Raw genomic sequence first — 13,233 nt, forward strand, 5'->3', positions numbered from 1 at the left:
TTGCCCCTGCACAGCAAATGGGAGTCTGTCTGATGGAAATAAGGGAAGGTGACTCACAGCACTCCCAGTGATGTGCAGGAAAGCAGACAGTAGGGCAACCATGATCTGATTGAAGCCCCTATCTGTTTAGTCTCCCAGACTGTCCAAGGGAGATGAGATGGTTGAGCCCAGAGCTTGCATGGCCCCAATATGAGCATCCCAGTGAGATGTGATTACATTAGAGAGGGTACAGTGGAGATTTACGAGGATGTTGCCAGGACTGGAAAATTTTAGCTATGAGGAAAGATTGGATAGGCTGGGGTTGTTTTCTTTGGAACAGAGGAGGCTGAGGGTAGATTTAATTGAGGTGTATAAAATTATGAGGGGCCTAGATAGAGTGGATAGGGAGGACCTATTAGCAGAGGGGTCAATAACCAGGGAGCAAAGATTTAAAGTAGTTGGTAGAAGGATTAGAGGGGAGATGAGGAAAAGAAATTTCACCCAGAGGGTGGTTGGGGTCTGGAACTCACTGCCTGAAAGAGTGGTCGAGGCAGAAACCCTCACCACATTTAAAAACTATTTGGATGTTTTAATAAAAGAGTCGTGATCTACAGGGCTACGGACCTAGTGCTGGAAAGTGGGATTAGGCTGGGTAGCTCTTTTTTGACCAGCACAGACACAATGGGCCGAAATGGGCTCCTCTCTGTCGTAATTTTTCTATGATTTTAAGAGCCCGAATTTGGTAAACTTACCGCCGGCTGCCGCCGAGTTTTCGGTCTCCCTGTTCTTTCGGCGCTCTCCCCTCCAAGCGGGTTTGGTGAGGCCCTCACGCCGGCGGGGAGAGCAGACCGCTAAGGAGCATCCGCTGGCGTGCACCGGCGTGCAATGCCCACAAGAGTCCTCCCGCCCGCTGAGTCCCCAGATTGGTCTGGGTGGTCCTCCGGTCCAGCAGCAGAAGAGTCCGCTGCGTCGAGGCAGGTCTTACCTGAACGGTAAGTATAAAGACCTGCAAGAAAAGGTTAGTGCACTAGTTTTCTTCATTTCTTTTGCAGCAATTTTGTTGGATAGGGTCCTCTGAAGGATTTGTAATAGTTTTTTTTTTATTTGGTGAACATTTGTTTTTTCCCCTTTTCCCCCTCCTTCGGCCTGACTCTATCCTCGGTGGTACTTTGCCGAGGATCGCATTTGCCGCCCAGAATCCGGCCTACCGCCCGCTGCCACCCAGAATCAGCATGTAAGGCCCATTTTTTCCGCCGGACATTTTTTTCCCCAATTTTCCACCAAACTTCCGCCCTAAGTACCATCAGGATCTTAGCCGTTGTTTCGACGGTACATGGGCGGAACATAGGTTTGACCAAACACGGGCCCTATGATCCTATTCTGTTGCTGATGCAATGGCATCACTCCAGTAGGAAGGCGCAACTGCAACGTGCATTGAGGGGGCCACATGTTCCATGGACTGTAGAGTGTCAATGCCATACGTCCAAACAAGACACAAGTTCCTGGTGTGCTCCTCCACACTCTCTGATATATTGTTGAAGCTCCTTGGCCAGCAGTTATTGTTGGTGCATAGAAATCATCTTTCTGGTAAAAGCTGGGCCCCTAAACTCTTCAACCCTATTCTCTCCAGCAGAGCTAAATTGTGAACTGGCCATCCAATGAGCTGTTTCCTGGGTTGTCCTTGCCACTTCCATCTGCTCGGTGATTCACCTGGTGCAGACCTCACTATCTACGCCACATAGGATGCTGACTTCTATGCTGATGCTTGGAAGAGTAAGAGCAAGTAAGGGTGCGTCTTCCGAAGGATTTGCCTCCGCAGTCTGTCTATCTGGAACATCTGAAACATCTGATAGACCTAGAAAAAGGGAAGAGGGGCAAAGGTTAGCATGTAGTGGTAAGGTTAAGCCTAAACAGATGAGTGGCAGTGCAATGCACCACCAGGTTGCCATGCTTCATGCGTGAGTGAGTGGTTGAGAGGAAGATGCCTAAACACGTTGCTTTGCCTGGCTTCTACCCCGGCCAGCTCTGATGCCGTGTGGCCTTTCTCTGCCAATAATGTCACTGGCAGCCTCTTGCATTGGTGTCAGTGTTCGAAGAGTGGCAGAATCTCCCCCTTTGCTGGTTGTCTCTCTCCTATTGTGTGCCAACTGCTCCTGCACGAGTGAAGTGGGTTAATATGTGCCCTGTTTAAGTGATTTCAACATGTCTGAGGCAACTTAGGAGAATGTGCGTGATGACAGGAAGAATCAGGAAATGTGGGTGAGTAGTTGTGAGGATAGTTTTGGAAGATGTGATTGCGAGCAAAAAGGGACATCTTCTTGTCAATTCCAGGAGAGCCATGGGAAGTGAGCAGGGAAGGATTCATAGCAGAAACGTATGGTTCTGCAGGGCTCTATAGAGAGCATGAGAGTTGTGAAGGGGAGTCTTACTAGTTCTGGTCAGATCATTCATTTATTATTTGGCACTACAGCCAGGTCCTTGGCACAATGCCGATGGCACTGACATTTTCTGCCACCTCTCCATGCCCCTTGACTGAAAATGACTCGGCACCTATTATCTATCCGTTGGGACACAGCCCTGCTTTCCTGCTGGTCACTTGTGCAATCAGCAGTGCCAACGCTGCATTGGAGAACCTCGAGGACCAGCTGGAAGTCCTTCTGTCTTCTGCTGCTGCACCATCTCGCTGGTCTCTGACTCACAATAAAAAGCACCTACTCTCTATGGTGCTGTTGCTGCAGGCCTTAAAGAAGTGGCAGCTCTGCCAGATGTCCTGCCGCATGGGAGGAATGTAAGAACTAGGGGGCATAGTTTCAGAATAAGGGGTCGTCCATTTAAAATGGAAATGAGGAGTAATTTCTTCCCTCAGAAGGTCGTGAATCTACCCCAGAGAGCTGTGGAGGCTGGGTCATTGAATATACTTAAAGTGGAGATAGACAGATTTTTGAACGATAAGGGAGTCGAGGGTTACGGGGAGCGGGCAGGGAAGTGAAGTTGAGGCCAAGATCAAATCAGCCATGGCCTACTCCTGCTCCTATTTCTTATGTCCTTATTTTCCTAATTGATGAGCTGCCTAATGGAGCGTATTGCACACTGTCGGCTTACTGGTCTAATTCGAGTTACAGCTGACCCTGAAAATTGCATGGGGCCCACCCCCACCCCGCCCTCTCCGTGGGTTGCTGCCCATCACCCACCCGAAAATCGCCCCATGTAGTTATTTCAATAGCTATTTAGCCCCATTTCAGTGAGCCTGATATTTATTTCCCCTTGCTCACTCTTTGTCATTTTTGTTTCTCTGTGGGTGGGATATGCTTTCTTTCAAATCATTATTATTAATTTAGTAGTTTTTCAGAATAAATTTGTCCTGCACAATGGTACTTAAACTCCTCTATAAAATCCATTATTTCTCCGACTTGTAAATTATGGGTCCCTTAGGAGTTTTATTCACTACCTCTTCTATTGAAGATTATTTTTATTCTTTCTATTACATATACATTGGCTTTTAAAATATATAATTTGCTGTATTTTAACATAATATAAAACTCTGGCACCAGCTACAAGTGCCAGATAGTTTGAGTTCCTATCTCACCCCTATTTTACAACCCTTTACCTGTATCTCAGCTTTACTGCTTTACTCAATTAGCATGCATTCTTCTTCCTAAACTGAAGCATTTTATGCCACAATTGAATTTAAAAAATAGACTTCAGTGAGTTTAAGGCAATAATTCAATTTTGAGATTCAACTGCAGATTATAAACCCCTTGTGTCCTATTCTGTTTTGGTGATGTCATCCAAACCATTTGATTTGAATTACCAGCTTGTCACTTTCTGTCATTTATTCTCCCAAATAGTTTTTGATATATTTGTATATTTGAGCACCAGTTCATATATTACTGAGTCTTTCTTTTAAATCCCTGACACTTTCTAATGAGAGTGCTGTGTCTTCAGGCTGTGCTACAGTTGGGTCTCAGGCACTGAGGCATCAGCGGTGTATTTGAACTGGGGGAAGAGATTCTGCCGTTTTCTTCCAACTACTAGTTACCCAATTCAGCTCATTTATTTTCCATTCTTCAAATACTGGGTGGAGGTCTGGTTAATATTCCCAGTGGTAGAAATTCGGTATTGCCCGCTTTGAGGCGGTGATGCTGCCGGGGACGCTGGACGATGTCTACCGCCTCAAAGTGCGATATTCAGTTGATTGGCCCAAGAGGAGAGTAGAGCATTAAGAGAAGCTTTCTACACTCCTCATCGGGTGCTAACAGAACGATAGCGCAGGAGGCCGACTCAATCTTTGGCGTTAGGATGCCGGCTTCCTAGCGCTTCAGGATGAAAAAAAAATCCTGTGGAAAAATTCCATATACCTCACCCACACTTCCCCACTATTGCAACAAATAAATAAAAGTTGAAAAGGTGAAATTTCAGCACTTAACTTGCACTCCGGTCGATATCGCCCCGGGATCGTCGCTGGGCTGACTGCTTTCCCCCGCCAGTCTCAGCGCCAGGCACTACCGCAGGCAAGTGGCTCAATTTTGCAAACGCGGCACTACAGGGGCATTGCATGCTCGGTGACATCACTCAGTGGGCGGGGCTAGCGAGCGCAGCACAAAATGTCAGCGCCATCGCTAAACCGTCATTGAACTTCGTGGCAGGCAGTGACAGTGCGGTGCTCGGGCGTGTCACGCTAAGCACCCAAATTTCTAGCCCCCAATGTATTACATCGGGTCCAAAATTACATTTCAGTCTCCACGACTGAATTTTCCCAATTATGCCAGCCAGAGTAACAAAAATGAGTCTTATTCTAGGCATAGGTGCACATGTGTGCCCCATAATATTTGTGTTTCCCTGCTTCCTGCACCTAAATGACCACACTTGCTGTAAACACTCTTTCATTTGGTATCTGTCACTATATTGTTTGTTTCGTTAAACTTATCACCCTGCAGTTTTTAGAACTGGAAGTCTTCCAACACCTGGCTGCCCAGATGTTTCTCAGCTTTAACACTTCCTCTCTAGCTAGGTGTGATTCTTGGATTAGTGCAATGCCCTGTTATAACCTGCCGCATTTACCCGGTATTCTGACTCTTTTACTAGAATGGTCCCTGGTGTATTTTTCCATCACATCCCAGTTGTGTGATAACTATTGAGGAAAGAGACCAATGTCTCTGTCTCTATCCCCACAAGACCACTCAGGAAATTCCCTCATGCTGAATTAAGGTTTTACACCACATCTTGCTGCAGTACAAAAACAATTACATTTATCTTGTTCCAGTTTCCTCCCTTCTCCCCTGAAGGTCTCCTGCCTGTGCTATGGTTCCAAAGGCAATGAAATCCTTCCACTACTTCATCCAAGTGGACCTCCTTCATGAGTGGAGGTGCCAATAGACTATCATAGCTGGGCGAGTGCCAGTCTTCACCGGACCTCTTTAGAAACATGCACAGACCTTGCAGCCAGAGATATTGGATCAGGAGGGGAAATCTACGTTAATTTGTCCTTCCGTAGTCCAAGAACACTAAGACTGATTGGAGTAATCCAATGCTGCCCTGCCTGAGATGAATGATTGAACTTCGGAACACAAAAGCAAAATACTGCAGATACTGGAAATCTGAAATAAAAACAGAAAATGCTGGAAATACTCAGCAGGACAGGCAGCATCTGTGGAGAGAGAAACAGAGTAAATGTTTCAGGTCAGAACAGTTCTGAAGAAGGGTCATCGACCTGAAATGTTAACTCTGTTTCTCTCTCCACAGATGCTGATTGAACTTTGGATCTTCCTTGATATATCACTCCAAATCTCACAATTAGTGTGTTCTTTCCCAGGTATTTCCTTACAGAGGAACCTCTAACACCCATATAATAGAGTATCTGTACACAAATGGAAAAATAGATAAGACCACGGATGAGGCTTCTGTTCTCTTTAATCCCCACCCTAAAGGTTTGTCCTCTTGCACAAATGTTAAGGCAGTGGTGAAAAGATTCACTAATATACTAGGGAAGTGAGGCTTTAGTCATGAAGAGAAACGAGAGAAACTTAGGCTCTTTTCCTTAGAACAGAAAAAAGTTAAGAGGAGATCTGATAGAAGTATTCAAAATTACAAAGGGTTTTGATGAGCTAAATCTATTTCTACTGGTCAGTGAGTCAGTAACGAGAGGACATAAATTTAAGATCATCAATAAAAGATTGAAGGGTGAAGTTGGGAAAATGTGCTTTTTTATGCAGAGGGTTGTTAAGATGTGAATTGTCCTACCAGAAATAATGATGGAAGCAGAATTCACAATGGCTTTTGAAAGGGAAGTGGATAAATATTTGAAAAATAAAAATTTAGAAGGGTATGGGGAAATGGCAAGGGGATGGGAATAAGTGCACCGTCTTTCAGAGAGCCTGTACAGGCATAATTAACCAAATAACTGGCTTCTGCGCTATGTGATTCTACTCCTGTCAGCCTGTGTTGAAAGGTTAAAGGGACTGGCTGTACAGCAAACACAAAGGTAGCCTAAAGTTACTGGCATTTATCCAGCTTTAGGCAGAGGCTGAATAGCACATGGTTTTACTGGTATACGTTTCAGAAACTCACACATATTTTTGTCTGGGTGAGGGAGCAGATCTCCGTTCCCTGGGGGACAAGCCCAGCAAGGAATTGGTCTGAGGGACTCACAAATCAGGCTGTGGAATCCTTTAAGTAGCCTGCATTAAAGGGGAATGAAAATTATGCCTTTTCAAAAAGGAGATAAATTTATGGAGCTAATGGAAAATTGCTGCTTGTTGCAGCATACTCAGAGAGGGACTTGGAAAGAAGCCAAATGCAATCTAATACTTATTAGCTTAAGACTGAGATGATGAAAAATTTGGAAATTAAACATCAGTCATAATGCCTTTGGATTTGATATTGTTTCGTGGGTTGTAGCAAGAAATAAAGTAAATAATGGTCATTTGGGCAAGATGCCAGATAATGCACTTGGAGCTGTCCTCATGTAGAAAATAATGCCATCTAGAGAGCAGGGTGATGTTTTTGGTTTATTTACTCTTGATTTGTTTCTTGGCTTCTGTGTTTCAGGGTCCTCTCAGAGGTGAGCTGCACCCATGTCTTAGTTTCCATTTGTATTGGTATCTTGCTCAAATATCTTGTCATGCAACAGAATAATGTACAAAAAAATCTTTAATAAATGTTGTTTTAGTCACGGATTCAATCATGTGTTCCTATTGACCCCCTCATCTTCGGCAGCTGTAGAATATCTCTATACTAGGCCTTGTTTTAGACTTTAGCTGCAAAACAAATTTATTAACCAGTAATGGATCAAGTGAATAGTAGCAATAAAACATACTCTATAATAGCAGTTAAGCTTTGCTAATTCCTCAACTCTGTGCTAAAATTATGTTGCAATTACTTATTTTTTTAATATAATGATACTTTAATCCCCATCTCACCAACAATAGAGGTTGTCTGGCTTCTCTTACTCTCTTCAGCAGTTCTGATAAAACAACCTCTCTTTGAAGACTCCAAATTAAACACACTGGTTTGAAAATGGAGCCTGATAAATATCTCAAACATTAACGACAGTTTTGCAAATTTAAGTGACAGTTTCAATTCAAAAGGTTGCCAATCAAACACATCATGCAGCACGATGTGCGTGGATTCTTTAGCGCAGTCAAGACCACCTATGGCCCAAGCACCGATGACCCTACCCCACTGTGGGCCAAGAACGGAGAGGTGCTCATCAAGGACAGAGAGGCCGTCAGTGCCCACTGGAAGGAGCAATTCAGAGACCTCCTTAACTGAGATTCTGTCTTTGATGCGAGTGTCCTCAACTCCAGCCCGCAGCATGCTACCCCCACCACCTCGGCATGACCCCAGCCCGGCATGAGGTTGAAAAGGCCATCCGACAATTGATGAACAACAAGGCCTCAGGAGCAGATGGAATTCCCGCTGAAGCACTAAACCATGGTGGAGAAGCACTATTGGCGTGAATACATGAACTCATTTCTCTTATTTGGAAGGAGGAGAGCATGCCAGGGGATCTCAGAGATGCCGTAATCATGACCATCTTTAAGAAAGGGGACAAGTCCGATTGCGGTGATTGCAGAGGAATTTTTCTGCTGTCTGCCACAGGAAAAGTCATCGCAAGAGGCCCAGCGGCTGCGAGAGGTGACGGCAAATCGGAGGCGGGAGCTCGAGGTGCGGGGTGAGGCCTACAAAAGGCAAGCTTGTGCAGCTCCAGCCAGGAGAAAAAGCAAAAGAAGTAGAAAGAAATCAAAAGGTGACGTCACAGCCAAAGGAGTAAGTGATTGGCTGATGACTGGTGAGTAGCTAGTAACCTGTTAACAGTGTTGTTGCCAAATTAAGTGTATCTAAAGGTTAAGTCATGGCAGGAGAGCTCGGTCACGTGATATGCTCCTCCTGTACCATGTGGGAACTCAGGGACACTTCCGGTGTCCCTGACGACTACGTGTGCGGCAAGTGTATCCGCCTCCAGCTCCTGACGGACCGCGTTGCAGAGTTGGAGCTGAGGGTGGATTCACTCTGGAGCATCCAAGATGCTGAGAATGACGTGAGTAGCACGTGTAGCGAGTTGGTCTTACCGCAGGTGAAAGGTCCACAGCCAGATAGGGAATGGAAGACCAGCAGGAAGAGCAGTGCAAGGAAGGTAGTGCAGGGGTCCACTGTGGTCATCCCCCTGCAAAACAGATACACCGCTTTGAGTACTGTTGAGGGGGATGACTCATCAGGGGAGGGCAGCAGCAGCCAAGTTCATGGCACCGTGGATGGCTCTGCTGCACAGGAGGGCAGGAAAAAGAGTGGGAGAGCGATAGTGATAGGGGATTCAATTGTAAGGGGAATAGATAGGCGTTTCTGTGGCCGCAACCGAGACTCCAGGATGGTATATTGCCTCCCTGGTGCAAGGGTCAAGGATGTCTCGGAGCGGGTGCAGGACATTCTGAAAAGGGAGGGTGAACAGCCAGTTGTCGTGGTGCACATTGGTACCAACGATATAGGTAAAAAAAGGGATGAGGTCCTACGAGACAAATTTAAGGAGCTAGGAGCTAAATTAAAAAGTAGGACCTCAAAAGTAGTAATCTCGGGATTGCTACCAGTGCCACGTGCTAGTCAGAGTAGGAATTGCAGGATAGCTCAGATGAATACGTGGCTTGAGCAGTGGTGCAGCAGGGAGGGATTCAAATTCCTGGGGCATTGGAACCGGTTCTGGGGGAGGTGGGACCAGAACAAACCGGACGGTCTGCACCTAGGCAGGACTGGAACCAATGTCCGAGGGGGAGTGTTTGCTAGTGCTGTTGGGGAGGAGTTAAACTAATATGGCAGGGAGACAGAGTGAAACAAAATGGAGACAGAAGCAAAAGACAGAAAGGAGATGAGTAAATGTGGAGGGCAGAGAAACCCAAGGCAAAAAACAAAAAGGGCCACTGTACAGCAAAATTCTAAAGGGTCAAAGTGTAATAAAAAGGCAAGCATAAAAGCTCGGTGCCTCAACACAAGGTGTATTCGGAACCCAGGAGAGGGCTCTAAGCTGGTTAGAGTGGGTGAGAGCAGAGATGAACAGGACTCCAAGAAAGAATGCAAAAGGCAGGAGGCAACAGAGCAGAGTAGCACTGGGGTAAGTGTAAACCACAAGGTGATAGGAAGGGACAATATGTATGAATATAAAGGGGCTGCAGGAGGGGTCAAAACTAAAAATCATGGTTTAAAAACAAGTATTAAAACACTCTGTACCTAAACGCACGCGGCATTCGAAATAAAGTAAATGAGTTGACGGCTCAAATCATTACAAATGGGTATAATTTGATGGCCATTACAGAAACGTGGTTGCAGGATGGCCAAGACTGGGAATTAAACATACAGGGGTATCTGACAATTCGGAAAGATAGACAAGAAGGGAAAGGAGGTGAGGTAGCTCTGTTAATAAAGGATGATATCAGGGCAGTTGTGAGAGACGATATTGGCTCTAATGAACAAAATGTTGAATCATTGTGGGTGGAGATTTGAGATAGTAAGGGGAAAAAGTCACTGGTGGGCGTAGTTTATAGGTCCCCAAATAATAACTTCACGGTGGGGCGGGCAATAATCAAGGAAATAATGGAGGCATGTGAAAAAGGAACGGCAGTAATCATGGGGGATTTTACCTACATATCGATTTGTCAAATCAAATCGCACGGGGTAGCCTTGAGGAGGAATTCATAGAATGCATACGGGATTGTTTCTTAGAACAGTATGTTACAGAACCTACAAGGGAACAAGCTATCTTAGATCTGGTCCTGTGTAATGAGACAGGAATAATAAACGATCTCCGAGTAAAAGATCCTCTCGGAATGAGTGATCACAGTATGGTTGAATTTGTAATACAGATTGAGGGTGAGGAAGTAGTGTCTCAAACGAGCGTACTATGCTTAAACAAAGGGGACTACAATGGAATGAGGGCAGAGTTGGCTAAAGTAGACTGGAAACACAGACTAAATGGTGGCACAATTGAGGAACAGTGGAGGACTTTTAACGAGCTCTTTCATCGTGCTCAACAAAAATATATTCCAGTGAAAAAGAAGGGCGGTAAGAGAAGGGATAACCAGCCGTGGATAACCAAGGAAATAAAGGAGAGTATCAAATTAAAAACCAATGCGTATAAGGTGGCCAAGGTTAGTGGGAAACTAGAAGATTGGGAACATTTTAAATGACAGCAAAGAATGACTAAAAAAGCAATAAAGAAAGGAAAGATAGATTACGAAAGTAAACTTGCGCAAAACATAAAAACTTACAGTAAAAGCTTTTACTGATATATAAAACAGAAAAGAGTGACTAAAGTAAATGTTGGTCCCTTAGAAGATGAGAATGAAGATTTAATAATGGGAAATGTGGAAATGGCTGAGACCTTAAACAATTATTTTGCTTTAGTCTTCACAGTGGAAGACACAAAACCCATGCCAAAAATTGCTGGTCACGGGAATGTGGGAAGGGAGGACCTTGAGATAATCACTATCACTAGGGGGGGTAGTGCTGGACAGGCTAATGGGACTCAAGGTAGACAAGTCCCCTGCTCCTGATGAAATGCATCCCAGGGTATTAAAAGAGATGGCGGAAGTTATAGCAGATGCATTCGTTATAATCTACCAAAATTCTCTGGACTCTGGGGAGGTACCAGCGGATTGGAAAGCAGCTAATGTAATGCCTCTGTTTAAAAAAGGGGGCAGACAAAAGGCAGGTAACTATAGGCCGGTTAGTTTAACACCTGTCGTGGGAAAAATGCTTGAAGCTATCATTAAGGAAGAAATAGCACGACATCGAGATAGGAATAGTGCAATCAAGCAGACGCAACATGGATTCATGAAGGGGAAATCATGTTTAACTAATTTACTGAAATTACTTTGAGGATATAAAGAGCATGGTGGATAGAGGTGTACAGGTGGATGTAGTGTATTTAGATTTCCAAAAGGCATTCGATAAGGTGCCACACAAAAGGTTACTGCAGAAGATAAAGGTACGCGGAGTCAGAGGAAATGTATTAGTATGGATCGAGAATTGGCTGGCTAACAGAACGCAGAGAGTCAGGATAAATTGGTCCTTTTCGGGTTGGAAATCGATGGTTAGTGGTGTGCCACAGGGATCGGTGCTGGGACCACAACTGTTTACAATATACATAGATGACCTAGAAGAGGGGACAGACTATAGTGTAACAAAATTTGCAGATGACACAAAAGATTAATGGGAAAGCGGGTTGTGTAGAGGCTGCAAAGAGATTTAGATAGGTTAAGTGAATGGGCTAAGGTTTTGCAGATGGAATACAATGTCGGAAAATGTGAGGTCATCCACCTTGGAAAAAAAACAGTAAAAGGGAATATTATTTGAATGGGGAGAAATTACAACATGCTGCGGTGCAGAGGGACCTGGGGGACTTTGTGCATGAATCCCAAAAAGTTAGTTTGCAGGTGCAGCAGGTAATCAGGAAGGTGAATGGAATGTTGCTCTTCATTGCGAGAGGGATGGAGTACAAAAGCAGGGAAGTCCTGCTGCAACTGTACGGGGTATTGGTGAGGCCGCACCTGGAGTACTGCGTGCAGTTTTGGTCACCTTACTTAAGGAAGGATATACTAGCTTTGGAGGGGATACAGAGACGATTCACTAGGCTGATTCCGGAGATGCGGGTGTTACCTTATGATGATAGATTGAGTAGACTGGGTTGGAGTTCAGAAGAATAAGGGATGATGTTATAGAAACATTTAAAATAATGAAAGGGATAGACAAGATAGAGGCAGAGAGGTTGTTTCCACTGTTCGGGGAGACGAGAACTAGGGGGCACAGCCTCAAAATACGGGGAAGCCAATTTAAAACCGAGTTGAGAAGGAATTTCTTCTCCCAGAGGGTTGTGAATCTGTGGAATTCTCTGCCCAAGGAAGCAGTTGAGGCTAGCTCATTGAAAGTATTCAAATCACAGATAGATAGATTTTTAACCAATAAGGGAATTAAGGGTTATGGGGAGCGGGCGGGTAAGTGGAGCTGAGTCCACGGCCAGATCAGCCATGATCTTGTTGAATGGCGGAGCAGGCTCGAGGGGCTAGATGGCCTACTCCTGTTCCTAATTCTTATGTTCTTATGTTCTTATAAAAATCCTCCTCAATCGCCTTCTCCCTGTGGCTGAAGAGCTCCTCCCAGAGTTGCAATGTGGATTCCACCCACTAAGGGGCACAATGGACATGATCTTCACTTTGCGACAAATTCAAGAGAAATGCAGGGAACAGCACCAACCTCTGTACATGGCCTTCTTTGAACTCACAAAGTCCTGCGACACTGTCAACTGTGAGGGATAATGGAGCGTTCTCCTCAGGTTCGGCTGCCCTCAAAAGTTTGTCACCATCCTCCGCTTGCTTCATGATGACATGCAAGCCGTGATCCTGACCAACGGATCCACCACAGACCCAATTCACGTACGGACCGCGGTCAAGCAAGGCTGTGCCATCGCACCAACGCTCTTCTCGATCTTCCTTGCTGCAATGCTCCATCTCACCCTCAGTAAACTCCCCATTGAGGAGAGTACTGCAAGGTGTCACCAGAGTGATCCAGACACCGGAACCTCTGCTTAAGGATGCCTATGCACTGCTCGATGATGCACCTGGTGGCACAATGAGCGTCATTGTCTGCATGCTCTGGCTGTCCTGGGGTTCCGCAGTGGAGTGAGCAGCCAAGAGGACTGCAACAGCGCACCCTGTGGAGGAACAGGGCATCTCTGACAGCAACTTCTATATTTCTGTGTTTAACTGCACA

This window comes from Pristiophorus japonicus, chromosome 16, assembly GCF_044704955.1.
Source record: "Pristiophorus japonicus isolate sPriJap1 chromosome 16, sPriJap1.hap1, whole genome shotgun sequence".
Taxonomy (NCBI): domain Eukaryota; kingdom Metazoa; phylum Chordata; class Chondrichthyes; family Pristiophoridae; genus Pristiophorus; species Pristiophorus japonicus.